The sequence below is a fragment of the Solenopsis invicta genome, chromosome 6 (assembly GCF_016802725.1).
Source record: "Solenopsis invicta isolate M01_SB chromosome 6, UNIL_Sinv_3.0, whole genome shotgun sequence".
In the NCBI taxonomy this organism is placed as follows: Eukaryota; Metazoa; Arthropoda; class Insecta; order Hymenoptera; family Formicidae; genus Solenopsis; species Solenopsis invicta.
Genome location: NC_052669.1, coordinates 19,359,622 through 19,369,706, shown reverse-complemented (window position 1 = coordinate 19,369,706; position 10,085 = coordinate 19,359,622). Strand labels below are relative to the sequence as shown.

The 10,085-nt window shown below is 26.7% G+C and overlaps 1 protein-coding gene across 1 annotated transcript in view; it reads right to left on the bottom strand.

Annotated features, from left to right (window-relative positions):
- Window positions 1-10,085, bottom strand: part of LOC105204063 (cadherin-87A) — an 80,388-nt gene that overhangs the window by 61,840 nt on the left and 8,463 nt on the right. Inside the window, exons 6-9 of the mRNA XM_026134802.2 lie at window positions 7,072-7,321; window positions 6,725-7,005; window positions 6,392-6,463; window positions 6,073-6,123 (exon numbers count right to left, since the gene is read on the bottom strand). The gene's annotated coding sequence lies outside the window, so the exon portion shown is untranslated. The remainder of the gene's footprint in view (window positions 1-6,072; window positions 6,124-6,391; window positions 6,464-6,724; window positions 7,006-7,071; window positions 7,322-10,085) is intronic.

Here is a 10,085-nt window from a genome sequence, read left to right as displayed (position 1 = left end):
TAAACAAAATATTTATATATATATTTTTATAATATATTTTATGGTACATAAAAAAATATATTTTTTTAAACTAGTTAAAATAATTTAATTTAATTATATTTTAAATAATTTTAGGAAAAATGATTTATATAAAGATACAACAATTAAAAAACAAATATATATATATATATATATACATATATATATATATATATATATATATATATATATATGTACATATATATATACATATATATATATATATATATATATATATATATGTATATATAAAATATACACACAATATATCCTTATCACAAAAAAAATAAGTGTAGCAAAGATATTATTATTATTTTTATATTATATAAAATCCCGTGTGATAAAATACAGTATCTTGCTGGAAATTAATGTGATAATCTATTGTAATTTAAGGGGGTTTTCTATCTTATTGGCTGGAAAACTAGATCATTTTTAACCATTTCTTTTACAAAAACTTTTGGGTCCCAAAAAATCGTATTCTTTTTATTTATAAGAAAATTTTAAATCTAATTGGAATTTTTTAATGTCTGTAATCTACTTTGTACATAGATTCATATAATTCAAAAACTTTTTGTTTTCTTTTTTTTGTATTAGAAGGAAATTACAACATATGTCATTTTTTGTCATAAGAGACACATTTTTCTCGAACACTCCCCATTAGCTTTTTTTTCAGTTTCTATTAAAAATTTATATATAATAGGAAGAAAGATATGTAAATAATATCTACAAAATATGAAAATGTGTTAAGTTTTTTTAAAAGAAGTTATTAAAAATAACCTATTTTTCCAGCCAACAAGATAAAAAATCGCCTTAAAATAAAATTATTAGACTGATGTTCAATCAATTTAAGTGTCTGAAAGTTTTAGCAACTTAAAAATAAATTCATACACCTATTTTGTAAATGTAAACTAAATATAAATTTTACATTGTTAATAAGTTATACGAATCCTCTTATTTATCGCATGCAGTCCCATAGACTTTAAATTATTATTATAATTTGATCTCAGTCTTTGTACAATTAACTTACAATTATATACTTATAACACTGATTGTATTATATCGTTAAAAGAAAGCAAATTAAAGAAAAAGTTAAAAAACTTAATTTCGTTATATCTATTTCCCATTGCTTTTTTCTGTTAAAACATATTTAACTCATATTAAATTTAATTATCAGAATTTAGTAATTTAGAAGGTCAATAAATCTTTCATAAAAAATTTGTAATAAAATTGTAAATAATATGATGTATAATATATCTTATTCATTTCTAAATTACTTTTTACAATTTATAAATAGTTTTTTAAAGCGTTAAAATACATCATAAAATATATTTTTAAACTAGTTAAAATAATTTACCTTGCTTAATAATTTTAAGTAAAATTATTTGTTTAAAAATATACACCGTTTAAAAAATATACATAAAATATATGCATTTTTTATAAAACAAAAATAATAATAATAATTTCTATGTTGTATGTATATAGAAAAATAAATATATCAAGAAAGTTATTATTATTAATTTTGTTATGCAAAACATCATATGATTAAGTACGTCTTGTTTGAAAACTAATGTAAGATGTGAGAAATTTTAAATATACATTGTTTGTAATTTTTTACTCTGAATTAGTGTAATTTCTAATATTATTATAATTCTAAAAGAAGTAAGTTTAAATCGTATAAGAATGTTTTATAATTATTATATTTTAATTAAGTTTTACACATATTAAAAAGAATTAAATATAATTTCAAATAATTTTGTAATTTAAAAAATTTGCATAATCAATTTTTAATCGATATTTTATGTAGAAAATTCACTCCCAGTAATGTATTTATCGACTTTCGATAATACAGAAATCGCAAAACTAAATCTTGAAATTTTTTCAAAATATTAAGGAGATTCTAAAGTCATATTTAAAATAAAAATTGTTCAATTTTAAGAAACTTAAAACCAATTATTCAAACATGATAATTTAACAAATTTTGTCTTACAATACATTGCAAGAAAATAAAATTAAAATTATGTTGTATGTCTTTCTTTATACAGATTAACCATTTTCACCATATATAATTATTAAAGATTGCAGAGATTTTAAGTACACTTGAAATTCTTCAATAACTTGCATTTTATTCTGAACTTATTTCAAAAATTTTAATCTGGAAAAAATGGTTTAATCTGTAGAAAAGCCCTCCACCACCCCCGCCGATTATGTATAATAATATAAATATATATACAAAATCGGCGGTCCTCTTTTTTTGGTATTTTTTGGCTTATATCTGTATTTTTTTTATTTTTTTGCTTTTTGTTTAATTCTTATTTTAACAATTATTTTGTGTTAAAATATAATTTGATAATTTTATCTTAAATTCTAAAGTTTTATATACAATTTATGTTACACATACAACGTATTAAATATAATATAATAATTACAAAACATGTACAATTTACAATAGAATATAATACAAATAACAAAATGCTGTTTAAAATATAATAAAAATAATGTGATTAGTACAACAAAAATTATAGATTATACGAGAGACTAAGACTAAGATTATACGAAAGTGTCGAAAATACATACGATAACAAGATTTTTACTAAACTTATAATTGCTAAAATATTAATAAATAATAATAAGTCATTTATATTTAATTATCAATTTGCACACTTACTGAATTTCATTTAACGCGAATAATTCGCGACCAAAAAATGTCATTAATAAATTTATCTATTATATTTTTCGGAATTATTTAAATGTTGATAAATTTTATATAATTTTCTACGGAAATATTTAATCCTTAGAAAAAAAGCAAAATTTTCAGATGAGTTAATTATCAAATTAGTAAATAAATTGCGATACAAAATTAGTACTAATCAAGACAACGAACATATTAATTAATACTCTAGATATTACTTTTTCGAAAAGATACAAAATCTAAATGGCAGTGTAACGTAAAATTTTTATAATTAATATTACTTGCTCAAACAAAATTAACATTGTTCTATATTTTGCGCTTTCGTAAAAACGCGTTTATATTTGACTTCAATAATTATGAACTAAACAATCTAGTATATATAAACGAACGTCCTTTAAAACTTTATTTTTTAAGATTCTATTAAATCTTAAGAGATTGAAAGACAATTTTTATTTTAATTTATAGATGGATAACAGACCTATATATGTGATTCACGGTAACAAAGTTCTTCCGCCAAGTAGTACGCTAGTTAATATTTGAAAAATAAAACAATCTTTGTAATGAAGATATAATTTAAAGAGTTCTGTTTCAACTTCAAATTTCATAAAAAAATTAAACAATTTATTAAACACAATTGATCCCGTTATAGAAGAAACGAATCTTGAATCCTTCAGACCGATCTCGATAGTAATGATTTTGGCTGCGTGTTAATGACAATTATTGCATCTTTAATACATAAAATTGGCGTATGAGGAAATATATCCTCTCATTATTAAAAATCATCTATTTTTATTAAAAAATGCATATGGATAGAATGATTCTCATTGAATAGTTATAAAGGAATATATGGTGGTTGCAAAGGTATATATTTAACAGCAATAAAATACATGCGTGTATTATAAGTGCAGGTACAAATGTTTCTCGGGTACCAACTGTTCGAGATGAGCCAAACCCGATAATAGCGGGATTTAAAAAAATTTTATACTTATAAAACTCTAGCAATATAAATTTTAATAACTAACTTTCTCTATTTGTACGCATTAGAAATTTTATTTGTTAATATCCCGCTGATATAGGGATACCCATTTGACTCACTTCGAATTCTTTTGTAACCGCACATATCTAATTAAGTTTATATATTTATAATAATATTCATAATAATAAAACACAAAAAAGTACAAATCATTTTTGAAAAATAATCTAAATAACAAAAATCAAAATTTTTTAGCATCACAAAGTATACACGTATGTATTTTATAAACATAAATTACACCTACTATTAAACTAAACTATTATATTACTACAAACTACACTACTAAATTAATTTTAATATCCTTAAATTGCGGGATGTACCTAAAAATATTTTTGTAAAAAAAAATTAGACAATTAAATATATACATTCATAACCATACTTTTTTGTTAAAATAATTGCCAAGAAAAAACAGGCAAATTACTCAAAATTTCAAAATTCAATTTTGTTAAATTGCTAATTTTAAATAACCTTACATTATATCCATATTTATTTTGCAATATTAAGTGTGTTATTATTATTATTATTATTAAAACAACATTGATATTAATAGAGATTTATATATAGCAAAAAAAAAAAGAAAAATCTCTCAAAACATACTATTCAATTAATTTCGTAAATAAATTTACGATTATATTACTTAATATTACTTAAAATAAGTAATATTAATAATCGTTTATTCGTTGCCAAAAACATTACTTTTTCAAGAACTACAAAGACAACTCGTGATTAATTCCAGTAACAAGATCTCTAACTTTCAATGAAGCACTAAACTTTGCGGATGGATTTAACAGAAATCAACGAATAACTCACTATGATAATAATTTCGTCTTTTTGTCGGTACGAATCACATATTTTCTGGCGTTCACTTGGCGTAATTAATGACGATAAGACTCTTTTATTAAGTCAGTGATCCCATTCAAAAACGAGAAGAAAAATACAGCATTCATAATTGACATTGATAAACAATTAAATATTCCTCAGCAAATATTTCTAAATGTAAATTACATCACATTATTTAATAAATATTTTTTTAAATAATATAAAAAATTCATGATAACTCTAAAAATGGAAGTTTAAATTAAAACTTATTCAAAATTATTAATGACATTTTGGTAACATTTTGGTACTCAAAATCTAAACTTTTGGAAATAAGAATTTATTATAATTTTAGAATTCATTATAAAATGCGTTAATAAATTTTTTGTTACTGTATGCCTTTTGCCCCTTTCATATAATTTACATCATCAACGCGATAATTTTGGCTTATCATAACCAAATAAATGTTATTAGTATCGAATTTATATTCGATATGTTAAAATATTGAAAAATATAGATAATTTGATAATATGGATAATTTAAAAAAAAATAAATATGATGACATTTATCTGAACATGGTATTATATTACATATGCTAAATATAATATTAAATATTACATTATAAAAGTTTTGAAATATAATAATTATAAATCGTAATTATATATACATTTAAAAAAATTACATAATTATTACATAATTACAGTTTTACAAAAACAAATTTAATTTTACGGAACTTTAAAATTAATTTGAAATTTTACTCAAACTCTTCCTTTTCCATTATTAAATATAGAAATATCATATTTCTACCTGTATGTCCCCATCTGCATTATATGATTTATTACATAGTTTAATTGTATTTCATATTAAAAAAGAAATTTATTTCTCTTTTGCAACATTTATTTAATTTATAGCATTTTAATTTTTAAAATATGTATTAAGTTTATTATTAGTTTTTGAATCCCTACTTGTCTTTTCTTATTTATTTTCTTGCCTACCTGTATTTGTATCTATTCGCGTATTCCTACCTACCCGTATTTTCATTTATATATTACATATTATTATAAATAAAAGTAGTAAATCTGTGGATATATTTATTTACCTCTTATTAAAATTAGCGAGATTACCTAACAATGATCATGCAAAATATGCAGGAAAAATGGTCAATAATTTGATAGATGTGGAAACATGAAATTCAACTTGCGAATAAATTAATTAATCTTCAATATTTCAGATAACACAAAATCTAAAATTGGATTATAAAATATCTTTAAGACTATTTCAGAAAATGTGTGTTTAAGATGTCTTATGACTCAATTATACGTATAATATATAGTATAATATAGTACAATATATATAATAATACGTATAATTATATAGTTTCTGAAAAAGGGGTCTTCATCCTTATTGCGCAAAAAATTATATTAAATATTAAAGCTATTATTTCGGTATATATCTAAAATACATTTATAATTAGGTTTTGCAAATTTATTAATATAAAAATTGATTTGTGACTCACCGACCCGATGCGCAACGAGCGGAGTTATTCAGCAACGAAGCTGCGATGATACTATAACACACAAACATAAGATTTAAAAATGAAAACTGCGTTAAAAATAAACGATAATTCAAAAGATAATTGTTATATGTCAAACTTTAAAAATTCAACTTTTAATAAGATATTTAATAATACAATCATATCCGAAAAATATCTTTATAAAATTAAATTTGTAAAATTTTATTTTCTTTCTTTAAGTTATTTTTTTAATTTATTGAGATGAAATCAGATAAAAGAAAGAAAAACTGTTAATTTTATATAAACAAAAGATTATATTTACCCCAAGGATGCTCCGCTGAGGCCCGATGCCTCTCCCAGGCCTCCTCCTCCTCTCAGATCCTGAGATGTTAATCTGTATAACATAAAAGTATAAGAAATATTATAGCAGCGCTCAAAATGATCAAAATTTTAAATAATCATTAATTATTTAGATATTAATAAAGTAAAATATAATTTTTTTTAAATATCTTGCTTCTAAGCATAAAATCTTGTAGTTTCACAAGCGAAAAGCACTTTGTTCTAAATTCTGTTGTTTATTTAAATCCAAATAGACATAAATAAAGAATAAAGATACAACTAGTAGCAAATAATACATAAAAAATAAATAACTAACCGAAAGGGTTGATACGCCGACGCCTGATGCCTCCCAGGCCTCCTCCTCCTCTCAGATCCAGATTGTCAGGTCTCTTCCTCACGTTTCACTCGCGAAACACTCGCGAAGATATTAAAATCGCGCCCGTGGAGTAATTAAATCCAGTTACTTTAATCCAGTTACTTTAAACGGCACTCCCGAAACAAAAGCGCGACGCGACGAACCGGCTGCGGTTCGTTTGTTTTATAATAATTCGACGACGGATGTTGTCATTTCGTTGCACTTCTCACGCTGAAAAATATCTGTAACGTAAGATTGATTAAGCTAGATGCGTTATACACCCTGTACATGTTGCAAATATTACTCACCTTAAGATTTCTCTGCTACGATTCGATTACGATTCTTGAAGCAGGCCAAGGACTTCTACAATGCGATTTCGATACTTGACGCCAGGCTCTGCTACGATGTCGATTTCGATTTTTGGAGCTGGCCAAGATCTGCCACGACGCGATTTCGATTCTTGGCGCTGGATAAGCTTTGCCACAATATTGATTTCGATTCTTGGAGCCGACCAAGATCTGCCACGACGCGATTTCGATTCTTGATGCCGGCCAAGCTCTGCCATAATTTCGATTTCAATTCTTGGAGCCGGCCAAGATCTGTTACGATGCGTTTTCGAACTTTGGACCCGGCCAAGATTTGCCACAATTTCGATTACGCGCGATTAATAATGGTCGTTCTTGCTGGTTATTTCAACGAAATATTTAACCAGAAGTCATCTGAGATTTTAAGAAAATGTATCTTAATCGCGATGTAATTTTCTACGTTTCTAAGTGGTTGCACTTCCGTTTCTGATAATGTATACACTCAAAACATGTAAATATGAGAGAAGCCGTGTTTTTATACATATGTATTTATGACAACCATATATTTTTTGGTCAGCATCTACTACCTTAATTTACTTTCTTACCAGATTTGTCTTTCTTTTCGTTAATCCTGGCCAAATCTATTCTGGCTGTATGTCAATCAGATAATTCGAGTAATGACGAATCAAATAAGTTTGCGTTTTAAAACATTAAATGTTTTTAATATATTCATAATAGAAGTGCGCGTATTTTAATAAAAAAGAATTACAAAAAATTATACTTATTTATATAATTAATACTTTAAATATAATTTTTTCAGTCGGTTACAAATTTCCTCAGATTTTCATGTTAGTCAGTACAGGAGTCTGATCTATTGAGTACTTGAACCGTATAATTATCAGGAAATATATCCAGACCGGCTAATTGAATTTCTAAAGTTATTTCTAGTGTATAAAAATATAAAACAACGCAAGTTTAAATAAACAAAGTATGTACGCGATTAGATATAAATTATGACATATTAATACGTGTTAAAGTAAATAAAACTTAAAATAAGTTTAAATTACAATCTCAAATTTATCTATCCTTAAATCAAATAAATTAATGGGCAACAAAAACGCAAATTTTATAATCATAATATTTACAGTACTATTTTTGCTTAATATTATTACTATTATTATTATTTACAATAAAAATAAATTAAAAATAAGATAAAATTACTTAAATAATAAATATCGAGTAAATTACAAAATAAATTTGGGTGTAATTCTGATGAATTCTTTGAACTGATTGCGCACGTGGTAGAACTTCCAATAATTTTCCAAAATATCTTTTAATATTTAAACGAGAAATTTCGATTTCTTATAAAAACAAAGTATCAAATAGCATTCTTAGTGCGTCTTTGGTAAATTTCTGACATCATACTTGAACTTTAAATCAAAAACAACTTTTTAATGTCACATATAGAAAATATTTGATACGTGATTTGCAAAATAATGATTTACCATTACGAATGCGATGGATACAGGATCGACAGTGAGCTCGTTGCGAATGGGTTCTACCTTTTGTATCGCGTTTAACGCACGTTTAACGTCGACTAAGCTCTTTTAACCACGATTCATACGACACTTGTATTTTACAAGCCATAGTCGCAGGCAGCAAGTCACTTAAAGGAGACGCACTTTCTGGGGTGCTTTGTCAACCCGCGACACGCTCACAAATCGTGGTTAATCCAGCTGATCGGCCGGTTAGACGCTAAGTCCAATGAGACATGGTCTCACTGAACCGATAACGTGACGAGAAGGCAGAGTTCACATTGCATCGGTCTCCGATATCGAATTGTACCCCATAATTTCAGATATGTTCAATCGAACGCGAAAATTATTTTCTGAACGAATCACAATGTCTAATGCATTTATCACAAAAAACTTAAAACAAAAATAGAAATTACACATGTAGTTAAAAAAAATTTCTGCATTGAAAAAATTATTTTGCAGCGCTGCAGACATTTTCTTGGGGCACCTGCAAGAGACATTGCTAATTACGCGATTAACGAAATAACGAATCAGCAATTCGGACGCGAAGGGTACTGGTTCGATAGTGAGCTCGTTGCGAATGGGTTCTGCTTTTTGTATCGCGTTTAACGCACGTTTAACGTCGACTAAGCTCTTTTAACCACGATTCATACGACACTTGTATTTTACAAGCCATAGTCGCAGGCAGCAAGTCACTTAAAGGAGACGCACTTTCTGGGGTGCTTTGTCAACCCGCGACACGCTCACAAATCGTGGTTAATCCAGCTGATCGGCCGGTTAGACGCTAAGTCCAATGAGACATGGTCTCACTGAACCGATAACGTGACGAGAAGGCAGAGTTCACATTGCATCGGTCTCCGATATCGAATTGTACCCCATAATTTCAGATATGTTCAATCGAACGCGAAAATTATTTTCTGAACGAATCACAATGTCTAATGCATTTATCACAAAAAACTTAAAACAAAAATAGAAATTACACATGTAGTTAAAAAAAATTTCTGTATTGAAAAATTATTTTGCAGCGCTGCAGACATCTTCTTAGGGCACCTGCAAGAGACATTGCTAATTACGCGATTAACGAAATAACGAATCAGCAATTCGGACGCGAAGGGTACTGGTTCGATAGTGAGCTCGTTGCGAATGGGTTCTGCCTTTTGTATCGCATTTAACGCACGTTTAACGTCGACTAAGCTTTTTTAACCACGATTCATACGACACTTGTATTTTACAAGCCATAGTCGCAGGCAGCAAGTCACTTAAAGGAGACGCACTTTCTGGGGTGCTTTGTCAACCCGCGACACGCTCACAAATCGTGGTTAATCCAGCTGATCGGCCGGTTAGACGCTAAGTCCAATGAGACATGGTCTCGCTGAACCGATAACGTGACGAGAAGGCAGAGTTCACATTGCATCGGTCTCCGATACCGAATTGTACACCATAATTTCAGATATGTTCAACCGAACGCGAAAATTATTTTCT